Genomic DNA, 17480 nt, shown 5'->3' with positions numbered 1-17480 from the left:
CAGCAAGCAGCCTTTCCCCACAGGCCCTATTCTCTTCTCCGCTCCTTTTTTCACTCAGACTCCACCATTCATCCTCACCTCTGACAGTAAAATCCCCAGGACAAGATTGTCACAAAAAGGGTTATCTTTCAGATCAATGGTGAAATTGATTCCAAACTCCACCATTTGTCAGCCTGCAGCAAAAGTGAAACTGGTTAGGAAATATGTCCTCTTTCCGTGCTAGTTCAACTCACCTGGCAACACTTCAGCTCAGGAATGTAGGGCCCAGGCTGATCCCACACTGGTAAGTCACTTACCATGATCATTTCTTTTTCTGTGAAAATACTCGAAATTAGGTTTTATACTTCAGTTCTATTCATAAAGTACGTATCATTTGTCAAAAACGCCCTTTCCATAGCCTTGATCTGTGACACGCAACCTCCACTTTCAGTGTCTTATGAACGACAGGCATGGAACATGTTACTTTTGAGTTAAGTTTTCTAACTCTGAAGAGCTAAAATGCAGACTAACAGCCACATTCCCACAGGAACAAAGAGCAGAAACTACCTTCCATCCTACTTGCTGAGATATTTTGACTTCTTAGATCTCTTTCTATTCTTTTTTTCTCAAAACCCCAGGAGGACTTGACTTCAAATTACTGACAACTGTACTGACCCATGTCATTTCACCATGCTGCATAACAGCAGTGAAATTTTATTAATATCAAGTAGGCAGTATAGTCCTAGGACATACAAGATATAAATTCCTTGCTATAACTTAAATAGATTTTAAATTCCATTTCTCTTTATTAATAATTTTTAAAAATCCTATCTAAAAACTCACAACACTGAAATCTGTATAATTGATTTATAAGAGATAAATGAAATTCATTAAAAATGAGTTAAAAATGAGGTACTGCAAATAGAAGTTAGCTTAGGGCAAACGATTCTTTGCTAAGAAATACCTGTTTTTGTTCACATACACACATATATGCGGACTGCTAGAGCAATAATTATTATACGCAAACAGCAAATAAACATCTACAAAAGTCATGATGAATATTCATATTAGGCAACCTTGTATAAACACTTTGCAAAGACTAGTATAAACACCTTAAGTTTCTTTTTAATTTTTTAATTTGAGAATTTCACACATTGACTACTGCCTTGTATTATTTTCATCCTTCACAGGCCCCCACCAACCCCCACCAGGCCTCCCTACTTTTATATATACATTTCTAAATATATAAAATACCCTGAGTCCATTTAGTGGTGCTCCTGGGTACCTGTGTTTAGGAGTGTCCATTTGGGATTAGAGAAGCTCAGGGAGCTGGTCACTGGAGAAAGCTGACTCTCCCTCCCTCAGCATCCATTGATTGCCTGTAGCTCTTCACCTAGAGGTGGGACCCCATGGCATTCCCAATCCACCGTGGCATGTGACTGGTTTCATTAGTGTGCAGCTCTCCTTAGGTTATCATACTGTGGAGATTTCACTGGTACAGTTTCCCTATCACGTCTAGAATGCATTAACTGGCAGCAGTGTCTTGTCCCTCTGGCTCCTACAGTCTTTCCGCCTCCTCTTCTGCAATGTTCCCTGAGCCTTAGATGTACAGATTGCACTGCAGATGTGTCACTTAAGGCTGGACACCTCACACTCACTTATTCTCTGCATTTGATCAGTTGTGGAACTTTGTAATAATCTCTATCCATTGCAAAAAAAAAAAAAAGCTTCTTTGACGAGTGATGAGGGGTACACTTGTTGGTCTAGGGAAGTGACAGAGTACACTTTCCTCTGGGCTCTATGACTTCCCCAACCACATGGACTTTGCTATGCTGACAGCACCCTGAATAGCCTGCTCTCCTTCTCCCCAGTTAAAGTGCTCGATTTTCCCTTGATAACTCCTAGTTCTTATTTCCCTCTCTGAAGTTCCTTGAATCAAAAATAAAGGTGAATAAAAACATTTGGGTGGTTTATATATGAAACATTCATATTTAAGCCATTATTTGATACTACTATATGGTTTCTCATAAACAAAAACTTTAAAGAACCATAAAGATACTGAATTCAAGTGTGCTGCTTCAGTTTGACTGAATCACATCCCAAGATCGCCCAGCAGAATCTCTAACTCAAGATCATGTTTGCTTTTATAAAGATGAATTCATATATGACCAACAGAATAGAGCACTTTGGAAGAGTCAGAATAGACATGTATCAACTAGTTCATATATTAGTAGTTTTTCCATTGGAGTTCAATCAAGAAAAGATAATTGAGCCAGGTGTGGTGGTACATGACTTTAATCCCAGCAAAGGAGGCCTCTGTGAGATCAAGGCTAGTCTGGTCTACATCATGAGTTCCAGGGCAGCAAGAGGTACAAGGAGCTCTTGTCTCAAAAAACAAACAAAAATATATTTAAAACAAAAGATGTTTGATTGGAGTGGAGATAAAGCCCCATGGGTGCAAGGTAAAAGTGACAAGATTTGGTAAAGTTTTGATGTTGAGGTACAGAAGAGAGAATCAGTTGGCAGGACAGTCATTGGGTAAAACAGAAATACTGGAGGAGGACACAGCTTAGAGGGGAGTGGGTAGGAAAAAATCCTGAATTTATCTTCACACATGTGGGATTTGCCATCTTTCAGGCACTTTGTGTGGCGAAATCACAAGGGAAAGCTGACAAACAGGTCTAAAGCTTAATCTGGGGTTCTCTGGGTGCAGCCAGGCTTTGACACTGTGGGCATGGATAGCACTGCCAGGAAACCATACACAATCTGCAGAGGTGAGGCCAGGAGCGCAGGAGAGTCTAAGGAGAGGATGATGATGTGTGAGGCTACCACAGGACTGATGACCTCAGCAAGAGCTGACACTGTGTGGTGATAAGGTCAGAAAACAAGATGCAGGGTGAAAACAGGCAAGGAAGACAACTGTGTAACACAACGCATTCCAGGGTGAAGACAAAGACAAGCGGTGACCTGACCCATTCCAGGGTGAAGACACACAGAGGACAACGGCATAACTGACCCATCCTAGAAGTGCTACTGTCAAGGTGAGGAGAGACAGTGCAGCTTCTACAAGCAGAGATAAGTGAGGTGTATTTTTTTCCAATGAGAGAAATTTGGGTCCCATGAGAAAAGGTGGGCGTGAAGAAATGGGATATCTGTAGTTCGTTTTCTTACTGTCAGCTGTGGGGTCTGAGCACTGGTGGGTGAGTTGCCTGAGGAGGTTCCCAAGCTTGCACGCTTCGTTGGATGCTTTGTTTGGCACTAGGAAAAGGAAAGAGTTTCCAGGTGACGATTTCATTGGATTAGTAAGTTGAAGTGTGGAGCCTGATCCGTCAAGCCTGAGAATAGGTTGGAAAAGAAGTGTTGAAGAAATATGTAATAGCTGTCATGGCAGCAGTAAGAATAAACTGATCAGAAGTCTAGCAAAGCCCCGGGCCAGCAACGGCAAGCACCTGTTGAAGCCAGTATGCAAACAGAGGAGGATCATTTCCCTCCTGTGCGTCTTCTTCCAGTACCTTGAAGATGCATGGATAGAGGCTGAGAAGCCAAGTAGCTGGATTTATCCAAGATTAACATCTTACATATGATCAACTCCTACATGAAGGAGCCAGAAGAGACTACATAGGCCCTACTCTAACATGGGGCTCAAACAAGGGTGTTATTGAAGCTACGTACTAGGGAGTCAGTGGAGAAAAACAAAGGACTGTATTGTTGAGAGAAAATAGTCAATGGACTGGAAGTCTTGATACCGTCCTTCATCAGTCACATGGTGGGAGTCGAGAGAGCAAAGCATTGCCATTACTTGGAGGTGAACCATGTAACACCACCAGGATGTTGCTGTAGCAGTGATAACACCTGACAACAACCCGGTGGGGTTACTGTACCACTGTGGGCTGTATGAACAGGAGGCCTGAGATGGTAGGAGGAGTCAGGATGTCAAATCCAAGTTCTCCAAGGAAAATGTAAGGTTTGAGGATGAAGAAGGTAAGTCAATGTGAAGAAGGATTGTGGGAGAAGACAGAAAAGAAAGTAAACTGAACAACACAAGCCTCAAGGGGTTGCTTTGCAGAAGTCTGAAAGATTAATACTCTAAAAGCAGCGATTCAGAGTGAAAACCCACCAGTCTTGATCCCAGGCCTGAGGTTCATTTGCTGGTGTTTTAGACATGCCTGGGGTGGGGCTGGTTGCAAGGTCAGTTCTAGGACTCAGGTAAGAAAAGAAGAAGCAGAGGCTGTAAGTCAGAGTGACAGGCCAGCAACGGAAGTTCTGGTGGGGAAAGTGTCTTAAACACAGGGCGGAAGGTCAGAGCAGTAAGTGCCCGGCATTCAGGACTGAAAATGTGAGGCCAGAGCTCGTGGGGTCGAACAGGTGTGCAGCGGAAGCAGCCCCCACGCTGCCTGGGAGAGATGCCCGGACGCGTTGCTCCCTTCCAGGAAAGTCTTCTCCGCAGGACAGTTAGGATAGTGTGAGGAAACAGGCAGTTCCCGGACGCAGTCACGGGCCTGGCACCGCCACCTCTCTTTTCAGAGCAGAAGGATAACTTCTGTACACAGGAGAGAACGGAAAAGCTGGGGAGGGGCTGTCATCCGATGAAGCTCTGCTAATGTGCAGGAAACACAGTAGAGGCCCAGAGACGTCAAGTGACCTTCATGGGGTCACCCATCCGAGGAAGGGGCGGCTGGCCAACATCAGAATGGCTCCGGAGAACTAGTCATCAACGTGAAGATTAGATTGGCTATTTGACTAAAACTGTTATTTTAAACCAGAAATTAAACAAAATTGAACTCCTTCAATACCAAATTCATAGTTGAACTTAGAAACAAAGGAGTTTGTAGAATATAAAAGGTAAAAGGTGATTTTGCTAATGGTTGTAAATTTGCTCCCATAGTCATGACTTTTCACTGTCCTAAAAGACAGAATCACTAACCCCAGTACCAAGATGGCTGCTGTTTGGCATCAAATTGCCTTTATGTTCCTAATTATCATCCCTATAGGGTCAAAATCAATTATTTTAATCAAACCTCTATGTGAACTTTGGAATTTTGTGAATTCCTTATTTCTTTCTTATTTACATCATTTCTAACACAATTAGGTCAAAACATTGACACACATATTTAAACATATGCAGATACACTGAAGGAAAGGGGTTGCTTTGAGTCTGAGGCCATCCTGGGCATCATGGCAAGACCCTGTCTAAAAATCATATACATAACATACATGCTTACATACACCATATGCATTATTGAAAACAAAAACATATGACAATGATGTGACATTCAAAGAAATCTTATATTTGCATAGTGTACTTCATGAGGTTAGTACCAATCATTCTGATACTTCCTAAGAATAAAACCCGTAAGGTTTCACAGCTTAGCTTTGTCAAGTGCACAACAAAAACATAATTAGAATTAGGTCTATTTAGAGACACACAGATATTATCAGAAACAAGGAACTGATATTTCCTTCTCCATCATGGAACTTGAAATCTCTGAGATGGATAAACAGAAGAGGAAGAAAGGGAAATCCTCATGGAAAAAGCTAATCACGGCATTTACTCTGCGCCAGGAACTGTTCTGAGCTCTGAACTCATTCACTCCTCAGGACTCTACACTGCATGTTTCCCAGTTTCCCATTTAGTGATAACAAAACTGAGATAAGGAAAGGTTATGTAAATCAACCAAGGTCATACAGCTGGTCGGTGGCCAGGATGGGAAAGGCCCCAGGTGGACCATCTCCAGAGTACAGACTTTTATCTGTGAAGTATTAAGAGTTTGGTTTAAAAAAAAAAAAGCTGTCGAACTCTTACTCAGTAATGATTTCATAGTGAGTGTGCTGCCGTACTGTCTGCACATCACTGTTTCACGCATGGAACCAACCATATCTTGCTATGATTTCTTACCAGGTTCACAGGTTGCAGATTAACAAGTAACTTTAAGCTATAAAGCAATTTAAACAAAATGAAGGATTTCTTGTGGTATAATAATAACTATAGCAACAAAGTAAGATGGTTCACAAAGCAAATTGTATCCTCAGGCACTTAATGCCCTCACGGAAAGCTTTCTCTCAATTTCTAGGACAGATGTAACCAGTGGCAGCAAAGTAATAGTAAATTCTCATAATGGACCATGCTACTATCCAGATTAGCAGTATTTCATCTTAGCATTTTTATTTCCCAAAGAACAAGGGCTACATTCAAATCGGTCCTGCTCATCTCTCTAATAGGAATGTTTTATTCATTCAAGACTTCATACCAAATCTTGAACAAGACAGCATTTTAAATAAGTCATAATATGTACATAGGTTCAGAGAGAAAAATAAAACATGCAATTAATTTCAAGTTTTAAGAACCATGATGTACAAATGTAGATATATATTTGAATAGGGCACAGTGATAACTATCTTTAGATATTTTTCTCCAAGATATGGATTTTTAATAAATAAAAATTTATTTGAAAGAGTAGGCCTCACTGGAGAAATAATGTGATAAATCCTTTTACATCTATTGGCAAAGGGACTATAAAATTGCTTAAGTAAATAAATATTATTTAAAGACTGCCAATACTGCATATAGAATTAGTAAAAACATAGTTGGCAAGGGCTCTGCTTTTGCTACAGGGGTTTATATTGCTTCTTCTCTTCAGTGCACATCAGTGACATGGATAAATTAAAGCAGCTTATTGCTTTTCACATATTGGGATGACACCATATGAATACAGATTTCAGACTGTTCAGCTCAATGTGCTGATCTTACCAAGCCCAAGTTTAATAGAAATAACGGAGCCCGAGTTTCCAAAAATGAAAACAAAAGACTTGGAAAGCAGGAGAGCTAAAGAGACTTAGTGTTGACTTTCCTAGGAATCAGCAGGATCTCTCCACCCAAACAGTAAATACTATCATGGCACACAGCGCCTGCTACTCACTTGGATTCAGTGGTCTGATAACCTGCCAGTGCTACTAACATCACATCAGTGCTGTGGCACTGTGTTTCAAGGACACATGACCCTGGAGGGCATTCAGACAACAACTGCAGGATGAAGGCAGAGTTTTAAAATCATCTGACCTGAAGAATATGTCACACAAAGGACTGGCTCTGCTTGAAGCAAAGTTCCTCAAAGTCAGTGACTGACCAAATCTTAATTTTGTGGCCAATACTTGGTAAACAGTAGGTACAGAATAAATGCTTGCAGTCTGAGTAGATGCATGTGCCTGGATACACAAAGAAGAGTTCTCAGGTATGACAAAACTGTGAAAAATCTTTAAGTAATTAACAAAGAACAAAGAGTATATTCAAAAAGGACACAAACTACTCAGTTTGCCAAGCAGAACAGAACTTGGGCCAACATGTGAAGCCCCAGGAAAACCAGTTTCAACTTAGAAGGTCACTGTGCTACTTAGACCCTTTCCAGAGACAGTGTCTAGAGTCCTCATCCTGGGAAGAGTTACGTGAGTTGAAGTGGAGAGCTTCCTAGTGATGGAACCCCAGAAGAAGTACTCAGATCCCCCTTTCAGACATGTTATTACTACTCCAGGCCCAGAGAGGTCGCCCTGCAGTTTATATGTTTTTATACACTGATTTTCAGGTTTCTTCCTAGCAACCTACAACCTCCTGGGAATAAAATGTTTAAAAATTCAGTCTAAAATGCTAAAATGAACACTGTCATATGATCCTGCCGTCTGGTCAGTGGGAATTGTTTTCATTTTGCTGATTAAGAAAAAGAGATAAGAAAGAAGTAACTTGCTCAAAGCCTCGCATCGCATCTTGTTGGCTTTAGACTAAAGGGAAAGTCTGAACTCCAGTTAAATCATAGTGATAAGAAATATTTCCTGCAATGAAAATGAGACAGAGACACGGGGGGGGGGAGATATTGGAGAGAGAGAGAACAAAATGATAAACCCACCTTTTAGGAACAGAAGATAAGCCACAATCATTAATTTAAAGGAACTGGGGGAATGCCCAATGAGATAAATTTCAATCCTGTTTTGCAATCGGTTTGACTCACAGTGTCCTTTCAACAAACTTTAGGTGATTTAGGTAATTTTCAGAAAACACCTCTGTTGTGTTCAGTTACACCAAAGCCACAGGTGCAGTCATGTACCAGAGAGCATACATAAGGCTGGAAAGCTCTCACTGCATTTTATCCGAATGCTTAAGATAGCTCATTTTGCAATTGCTTCTGTGTCTTTGCCAACAATTACAGCCCATGAAATTTAAATTCACACAATGAGAATGCCTCTATGAAGTAAGTGAAAATGGTACGGACTCATAACCAAGCCATCCTCCTTGCCTGAGAAGATGCGCCATTGTGTACAAAGATGCCTATGGGATGTATTAGAGATCAAAGATGTGGTGACTGTGTATGTTTATAAAGATGCTAAAGTAACAAAAATATAACAACATGTAAACATCCTAGTGAACATCTGGGAAAGAAATAATGTACATAATTGTATTGTACTGCCTTATTCACCCTGCCTGGAAGAGGAGATGGTAATGTTAGGAAGACTGGGGTAAAACAGCATGGTACAAAGAAATAAAGATGATGACATATTTCAGCTTGAAGCCGATAATCTAGTGCAGTAAATAAAAGTGGGTAATTCTGATTTTATGTTCTGTAAGCTATACTTTGCATTTCAGTGTTCACCTGTTGTAGCTGTGGATGTCAGAAGGCTTTACCAGTATAATTTCTCTCCCCTACAGCATTTTAACCACAGATTAGTAGCCCCTAAATAATACATGGAATCTGACTTCTGTATTATATTTATCCATACAGAACAGGAGCTTCAGGGTGGAGTCAGGTCAGGTACCTGAATTCCTTTATCTTAAGGGACACCATTGAGGGCAGTGACCCCATGACATGAAGGAGAAGAATAAATCATGAAAACCTGTCATTCAAAGAGGTAGAAGAAGGCTGCCCAGGACTGGTGTTAAGTGTCCACGCACGAATTCTCCTGTGTACAAGCCAATCCTAAGCTAGTGTGGTAAGACAGAAAATAAAACGATGGCTATCTACTGACTGAGGAAGCTCATGCCATAAACTTCCCAAGCACAAAGTTGAGCAGGCAGCCTGCTTTAAAAGCATATCTTATGCTTTATTATCAACTTTAATGCCCTTAAAGAATATTTTAATGGCCTTTGCAAAGCAGCTTACAAAATATATGTTATGTTTACACATATATACATTAATATGTGTGCATGAAAATTTCTTCAATCTCTAGAATCCAAAATACACTTAAAGTGTCCACCTTTAAATTTGGATTATACATCAAATACATAAATGTCAATATGAACATAGATTGTCCTAACAAGAAATATTTCTTAGGATAACTTCTGCTTTAGCAGAGGGAAATTCCTTCTACATCAAGTCATAGCTCATAAGGGGAGGTTTAGACACCAGCCTCATTGGGGCTGGACAGGTATGATCCTTGAATATCAAGTTTTGTACCTACAAAATAATTTCTTTTTCAGACATGTGAACTGATGTACTCACAAACAGTCAAAATAACTGAAAGCCAACTAGCATGAAAAGCCATCACGGGGTTTCAGATATTTCACATAGTTTTACCATTGTTCATATCAAAAGCAAAGCATTTTTGGAGATGGCAGGAAGTGCTCCGAGTCACTGTTTCTATGCAGTGAGAACATCACCAAGATGTGTGTATGGTAGCTTTCTGCTTTGTTTCCAACAATTCACAGCCATTGGATATGGCAGTAGTTAGGCGCCTCAGCTGGAAGAAGACTGTTATGTCTTAATGAGATGATTGGAAAAAGTGCACTTCTTGAAAACCATCAGCAAGTACTTAAACAATAGGGAAACATAACATTTTATCCGTGCTTAGTGTCCTTTGTCACAAAAATTTTCCATTAGAAAATTTAGTACTCTAAGATGATGCTTCAGTGAACCAGCAAAGTGCTTCTTAGACATGACAAGTTAGAGTTGCCACAAAGTACTATAAATCTTACACTGGTACATTTCACATTCACCAGTAAGTCCAGTTCACATACGGTCACAGAGTTTAGTCAATCTCTACCAATTTGACTTATTCACTTCCCATTATCTGAAGTCTTTTTAGGCCTGACTACAAATCTAACAGTGAATGCCTCTGGCAAGCAAGTGAAAGTGCAGTGACCGGAACACCAGAGCAAACACGGGCAGCACACACCCCATCCCAGCCCGGTCAGACGCCTCCCAGCAGTGCGTCCTTGGGTTGAAGTTTTGTTACCTACAGTAAATATTTAATTGCATATGTCATCGGGAAAGGACAGCAACTAATAGTCCCCCTGGTGCCACCATGAACTGGGTAACAAATACGTGAGCATTAGTATAGCTTAAAAGACATGGGACTGTTAACAGAAAATCAGGATGGGGAAGGAGGAGGGAGGGAGGAAGGAATGGAGGGAGGAAGGAACGGAGGGAGGGAGGGAAAGAGAGAACAAAGTCCTGATGGTCACGGAGTATCTGGGTGATAAGTTTTGTTCATTCATTCATACATTCGTCTCTCATTTATTTAGTCAGAAGGAACTTAAAATCATCTAACATTCAAATATGTAGAGTACATAAATGAACATTCATTCTTCAGTCCTTCTGCCAAATCTATATTATTGCATCTAAATTTGGTCATCTTCCCTTCCTTTCTAGAATAGTAGAATGTTTTCTTCCTTATCTATGTAAACAGCACTGTCTCTGAAGACCTTGCTCTGTGCAGTGCTGTCCAATGGCCGGGGGTTGGGGCATGTCTTCAGGTGACAGCATGCTCAATGACAAGGCAGCTTGGTTACTTTATTCATATTCCTATCCTGGCACCTAACACACCTTGGCTCATAACATTCACGTAGTTAATACCTGCTGAATCAGTACACTTACCAGCGTTTGAAGCTTCTATGCTATCATTGAAATTACCCAATCAAATACAAGATACATTATTAATAAGAAATAACACATTGTCTTCCAGTGATGAACGAGCAATTGTTTCATGGTACTCTCTGTAGGCATACTGCCATCACCACAATGATATACTTGCTACACAGTTTTCAAACTAACCAAACCACACTTGTATTATAAAGGTGAAATGGTATAGAGACAAATGTGTCTGAGCAATAGTGCGGCTTTTTGTGCTATCATCTATCAATCAGTTTATTTGTATAGCACAAAATTCCTATTCCTCTGAATTGAAGCAGGAAAAAGCCTTATGTAACATAATACTATTTTGATACACCTTGACATATACATTATGTAACAGCATTTTCCTTTGCAATATGATAGAAGAATGCTTTCTTAAAGTCAGCAAGATCAGCAGGAATAAGACTTTTAAATGAAGTCCTAGGAAAACAGAATTCCCACTCTTCAAACAGAGAGCTTATTCCACAAAGGTTGCATCTGCTTTTGAAATTATGAAACTGTATTAATCAGGCAATGATTGCATTATTGAAGAATAAGAAAAATCTTACACAGGCATAAACTACCTAAAATATTTGTTTTTTACTTTATATTTAACCTAGAAATTATGCCAGACTTAAATTTTGACAAATAATTACTATAATTAAGGTGTATAATATAATATTCTGATCCATGTATATATTGTATAGAGATTAAATAAAGATAATTATACGATCATCTCACATTTATAGTTTTATGCCAAGAATGCTTAAAATCTTCTATTTGTGCAAATCTGAAATATAGATTTTTACTAACAATGATCAATAAGGTCTGCAACATATTTCTCTAACATTCCTCTAATTAGAAATTAATACCTTTTCATCTCTACTAATCCCCATTCCTCTCTATGCTTTTATAAGGTACACTTTTTTTGTTTTTTGAGACAGGGTCTCCCTGTAGCCCCAGCTGTCCTGGAACTCACCATGTAGGCGAGGCCGGCCTTGAACTCACAGAGATCCGCCTGCTTCTGTCTCCCGAGTGCTGGGACTACAGGCGTGCGCCACCGCGCCCAGCTGAGGTGGACATTTTTAGACTCCACAGATGGGTGAGGTTGGGTAATATTTTCTGTTTGTAGATTATTCACTTTGCATATATTTTAAGTTAATTAACTTGGTATGGTCCTTTGACGAAATACAAAAAAAAAAGCATGAGAACGACAAGCAAGCAGTAGCCCACCAGAGGCAGCCACGATCCCTAAACCTACTTGGTACTTTCTATCCCAAGCAATGGGACAGCAAGTCATCATCAGTATTTGTCATCCAACAAGAATCTGGGGCACAGATGTGAACACTTTCCCAGAATTCTAGCTCTGTAGACGTTCAGTATACTCTTTCTAGTGCCGCCAAGTGCTAATGTGCACAAAGGTAAAATAATACTGTGTGCCTTTTTGTTTCAAAGTCTGAAATCATCTTTAGACTGTCCGGAACACACTTTTGGAACGGAACGAAGAAAATACCAACACTCAGACATCACTATCTACACAGAGGGTATGAGAGAAGTAACAAACTGGTTTCTGTATACTAGAAACTAAGTTGCCAATTGGTTTGTGCATTGCTTTTACTATAAATAATATACTTTAATTATGAACGAGTCAGTTCACTGTCATTAAATACTTTTTGAGTTTGTGTAACTGTATGGGAAACCCAGGCACAGGTCTCCCTCAGAGCAGCTAGCAGAAGTAAAACTATTTTTCTATATTCCGGAAATCAAAGGCTCTTCCTGAGGAAGCTCTGAATTTAAATAAGCCTCAATCCAAAAAGAGTTTTATTGCACACTGACATAATCCCCTAGGTTTATAATAAAAATGCTGACATAGCTTTAGCCACAGCATAACAAATGCAAGGCTATAATGTTTGCCTGTCAGAAATTCCTATTTATTTCTAATGTCCTAACAGATGTGCTTTACTGCCTTTAAATTCCCCCCAAAAGTTAATTGCTTGTCTATCAAAAAGATAAACATCTTGTTTTAGGCTGTGGGGATATTACATGTGGGGAGAAAAACCAATACTCTAGCAATACATTGTGTCCAAAATTCATTTGAAGTAAGAAAGCCTTACTTTCTCAAGGCACCAGAAAGTCACTAGGAAAAAAAAAAATAGCCAGAACGTGCCTCTAAGGCCTTAGCAAGCACATGACTCTGTACTGAGATACTAAAATAGATTTAGATTATATTACAGTAGTAAGGCTCGAACTACTTGTGTCTTAAATGATTATCATATCTTTATAAAACAAGATTTAAATGAAGGTGACATTCTCTTATATTCTTGGAATAATGTTTTAAACAAAACATTGACCTTTAGCATAGCTTGTTCAGTATTTTCCAAATTATAAATCCCTAGACATCTCTAGGTTATAAATATTGAATTTTTAAAATGAAATAGATTAAAACAAAATAGAAACTACCACACAATGTTACCTTGAAGTAGGAGCTAGCTTTCTACAGGTTGTAAGGGAAGGGTCTGTGGGGAAAGCTATAAGCTGGCCACATAGATGTGAAAGGAAAGAGAGTAGTTTGATTGACAGCCACCAAGGCAGCTGCAAGGACAGCAGTGGCAGTCCAGCCAGGCACTGCGGGGGGGGCTCAACTCCACCCCCACTACTGGCTGAGCAGCATGTGACCAGTGCACTGTGGTCATCCTGGCTGGGCCAGAAGAATGTGTACAGGGTGTGGAGCCTCCTAACTGATGACCCACAGTAAAGCCACAGAATGGACCAGTCTCAGAAACGACTTCTGTCACAACGCATTTGGAAAGTCCTTCGACAAACATCTGAAGTTTCCCCTTCTGGGAACCTCCCACACTTGCTGTCTTTCCACTCTTCCTCAGGCTCCCTTAATAAAGCGTGCTTTGGCTTCACACACTCCTGTGCATCCGTGCCTTTAACTATCATCTGCGTGGGTTAGCAAACTTGAGACCTATGGTCTCAGGTTGACTTTCAGTAACCCTTGAGTACTTGGTGCCCTAAGTCCCTGGGTTATACCCACCTGGGTCAAGTGTATATATGTATTTGTGTGCACACACGTGTGTGTGTGTGCACATTTATGTATTTAATTGTGGAGACCAGAGGTCATTGTGTATTTTCCTCAATTGTTGTCCACCTCATTTTTTTGAGAACTGAACCTGGAATTGACCACTCCACTTGCCTGGCTAGTCAGCAAGCCCTGGGGATTCTCCTGTCTCTGCCTTCCCAGCACTGGGATTACAGGTGTGTGCCAACATTCCCAGCTTTTTAAAAATGTGTACTTGGGGTTGAACTTAGCTGTTTAATTCCCTGAACTTTGTCTGAATTCCATACTCTAATTCCTGCCTTCTCTCATGGCGTATTGCAATATACTGTTACCACTACAGGAACAAAGGACATATTTTCTGTAAAGGAAGAGAAAGCTGACCAGCAAAGAGTTCCCTAATGGTCTCCTTTATAAAGTCATACCCAAAAAGCATGAGGAACTCTGAGCCAAGAACTGGTTCAATAAAGATATGTTCTGGTTAGCAGTGCTTGTGTGAAAGTTCTTTTAGAAAAGAATCTCTTAGAAGAATGCATACCTATGTTAGATGTTATACAGACACATGAGGATCTCATTTTCCAAGAATCTGGCATCCATGGAACATGGGTAAACAGCAAGAATGTAAACTTCCAGAATTAACCAATCAAAAGTAAGCTGTTTGAATGAATTATTACCTGATCAACAATCTTAAAAATAAAATGACAATTTACCACACATTTTGTGTCACTGTGAGACAATAAATCGTTGCATAAATCTTTTGGAGAGGTTAGGGGGATCTGTTGCTAAGGCCAGCTTGGACCTCTCTGTGGAGCCCAGGCTGATATCAAGTCTACAACCCCTCCCCTCAGCCTCCGCTGTGCTGACTCTGCAGGCATGCATCTCCACACCTGGCAGATGATAAATCTCACCAAGGTGTATATCTCTGTGTTCTTAGGTTCTTTTCCACACAAATATAAAAGATGCCGGAGAAGTGACCACGCAGGTTGGGTCATCCTTCCTTGGATTTTGCTGTCTATATAGACACCCACAATACAGAGAAGCAAGCTGGCAGGGTGAAACGCTGCTGCTGTGAACAGAACTGGAGCTGCTGTTCGTCTTGCTCTACTGTTTCTTCATTCACTAACAAGTACAGTGTGGGCACCTTCCACACGGCCCCCATTCCTGCTCATCAACTCTCCATTCTGGGCGTGATCTATAATTTAACACTCACTGAGGACACCTCTAATTTATCCCTTTATAAATATAAAGGTAATGTTCATATGTAAAACGATATGGCTGTATATATTATCTTTAATGCTTACTTGTCCTTGATTTCTCTACTCAGCACAGTGCATTGGGCTGGTCTCCGTTGGGGACCTGAGGGCTCTCACACATTGCCTCCTTCATTCATACTCTACCTCTCACTTTTGCTATCTAAAATTTATTTTTAGCTCTACTAGCCATCACTTACAGCTCCAAGTAATATACAGCCAAACTCTCTTTCATTTGAAATGCTTAAATCAACCCCAACTTCAATAAAAGGATGGGAGGGCTGTGCTCAGGCTGCCTTCCGCCGTCCCTCTGTCCTGCCATTTCTTATGGTCAATTATACTGTTTTTTATAACATCAAGATAATCTAGTCTCTGAAGCCTTGTATGCCAAGTGATTCTAAAACTTAAAAACTCAATGTACGCAACATTTCTAGTATTATGACTACTGAATATTACTCACTGTAGAATAATATAGCATAATTAGACCCTCAGGGAAGGAATTTTTATCCAAACCTACAATTTTGCTGTATAATTGAGAATTTTCAAAGTTTTGAGCTTTAGTACATTATCTTTTAATATCCTTTTTGTTTTCTAGATTTATTCTAGATGACCCTTACTCCACTACACTTCTCCTATGTTTTATAACATTCTTTCACTCAAGATGTTTTTGAATATTGAGCTCCATACATGTTCAAATAGACATTCCTTGTCAATCTATTTCCCTTGAGTGTGATTAAAAGCTGACTACAAGATGTTATATTTAGATTCATTTTCCACAGGTCTTTGAAGACAGAGTTTTGATTTTCTTCTAGGATCAAGTGTTGTTGCTGAAAAATCTGGTGTTTGTCTGATTTTCATCACTTATTGAAATATTCTATTTCCTTAGGATTTTGTAACAACTTCTTTATCCTGAGAATTTTGCAACTTCACCAGGACACATCCATCTATCCTTCACATCTGTTCATTCTACTTGTCAGACCTTCTAGTCTGAGACTTGAAGAAGGTATAGACTGAGGGCAGTCACACAGCTCAATTTTTGCGTATGTCTGGTGTGCAGGTCCTGTTGTGCTCTGGCACAGGGGCAATGACGAAAACATGCAGAGACTTAGCTTCATGCTTGCTGTTCTTAGATCTGCTATCAAGAGCAAACGGAGGTCTCAGGACAGTGAGTGGCACACGGCTTAGGTACACTTCTCAAATCAGCCCTGCTGCTAGGTGAAAGTCTTGGGAGCAAGTTCCCCTTTAACAGCCAATCTCCAGCCAGTCTTCCACAGAACAGTGACAAGAAGTCATTCATGTGAGAACAGTGAGGGGATCCAACCAGCCATATCACAGACAGAGAAGCCAAGGAAATGAAGTCATGTAAAGACACCAAGGTGCTAACAATGGTTAGTGGGTAGAGAGGATTTCTGTATGTGTGCACAGGTCCACATACCTGTGCAAAAGGAGGCAAAAGGTCAACCTCTGTGTCATTCCTCCTGAAGGACTGTCCATCTTATTTTTTTGAGACAGTATTTTTCATTGGCTCAGAACTTGCCAATTAGGCCAACCTGGATGGCCGGCAAGACCCAATGATCCTCCTGTCTCCATTCCCCAGGGCTGGGAATCACGAATATGTGCTACAATGCCCAGCTTTTTTTAAGAATAGGTTCTGGGGATCAAATTTTAAGCCAGGCATTGTGGCACACAACTTTGGTCCCAGCTCCCAGGAGGCAGAGGCAGGAGGGTCTCTGTGAGATCAAGGCCAGCCTGGTCTACATAGCGAGTTCCAGGCCAGGTGGGGCTACAGGGAGACCCTGTCTCAAAAAAGACCAAAAATTAAAATTAAATGTGGGTCCTCACACTTGCATGACAAGCCCTTTACAGACTGAAATATTTCTCCACACTAAAGTATTTCTTTAGCTTATAAAAATATGCTATCATTGAACTATATTTTCTACATTTTATTATCTTTTTTATTAATCCTAAATTGAATCCAATGACTCTATTCACAATTGCCCTTAACTTTATTTTCCAGTATTTTTGTTTTTCTGTTTTAAGTAGTGGGAGTTAGTCTTCAATTAAATTGAAAATAATAAACAACTTAGATTTCAACTCTTTAGCTTATAAAAATATGCTATCATTGAACTATATTTTCTACATTTTATTATCTTTTTTATTAATCCTAAATTGAATCCAATGACTCTATTCACAATTGCCCTTAACTTTATTTTCCAGTATTTTTGTTTTTCTGTTTTAAGTAGTGGGAGTTAGTCTTCAATTAAATTGAAAATAATAAACAACTTAGATTTCAACAATGCCCCTTCTGTTTAGTATAAT

General features: G+C 40.0%; 1 protein-coding gene and 1 long non-coding RNA gene across 2 annotated transcripts in view; one reads left to right on the top strand and one right to left on the bottom strand.

Annotated features, from left to right (window-relative positions):
• Window positions 1–17480, bottom strand: part of LOC103729225 (E3 ubiquitin-protein ligase parkin-like) — a 521211-nt gene that overhangs the window by 407321 nt on the left and 96410 nt on the right. The gene's annotated exons all lie outside the window — the stretch shown is intronic.
• Window positions 208–17480, top strand: part of LOC115069300 — a 19685-nt gene continuing 2412 nt past the window's right edge. The window contains exon 1 of the long non-coding RNA XR_003848572.1: window positions 208–283. This is a non-coding gene — a long non-coding RNA (uncharacterized LOC115069300). The remainder of the gene's footprint in view (window positions 284–17480) is intronic.

The sequence above is a fragment of the Nannospalax galili genome, unplaced genomic scaffold (assembly GCF_000622305.1).
Source record: "Nannospalax galili isolate Female #2095 unplaced genomic scaffold, S.galili_v1.0 scaffold372, whole genome shotgun sequence".
Taxonomy (NCBI): Eukaryota; Metazoa; Chordata; class Mammalia; order Rodentia; family Spalacidae; genus Nannospalax; species Nannospalax galili.
This window is presented reverse-complemented; position numbering and strand designations above follow the sequence as displayed.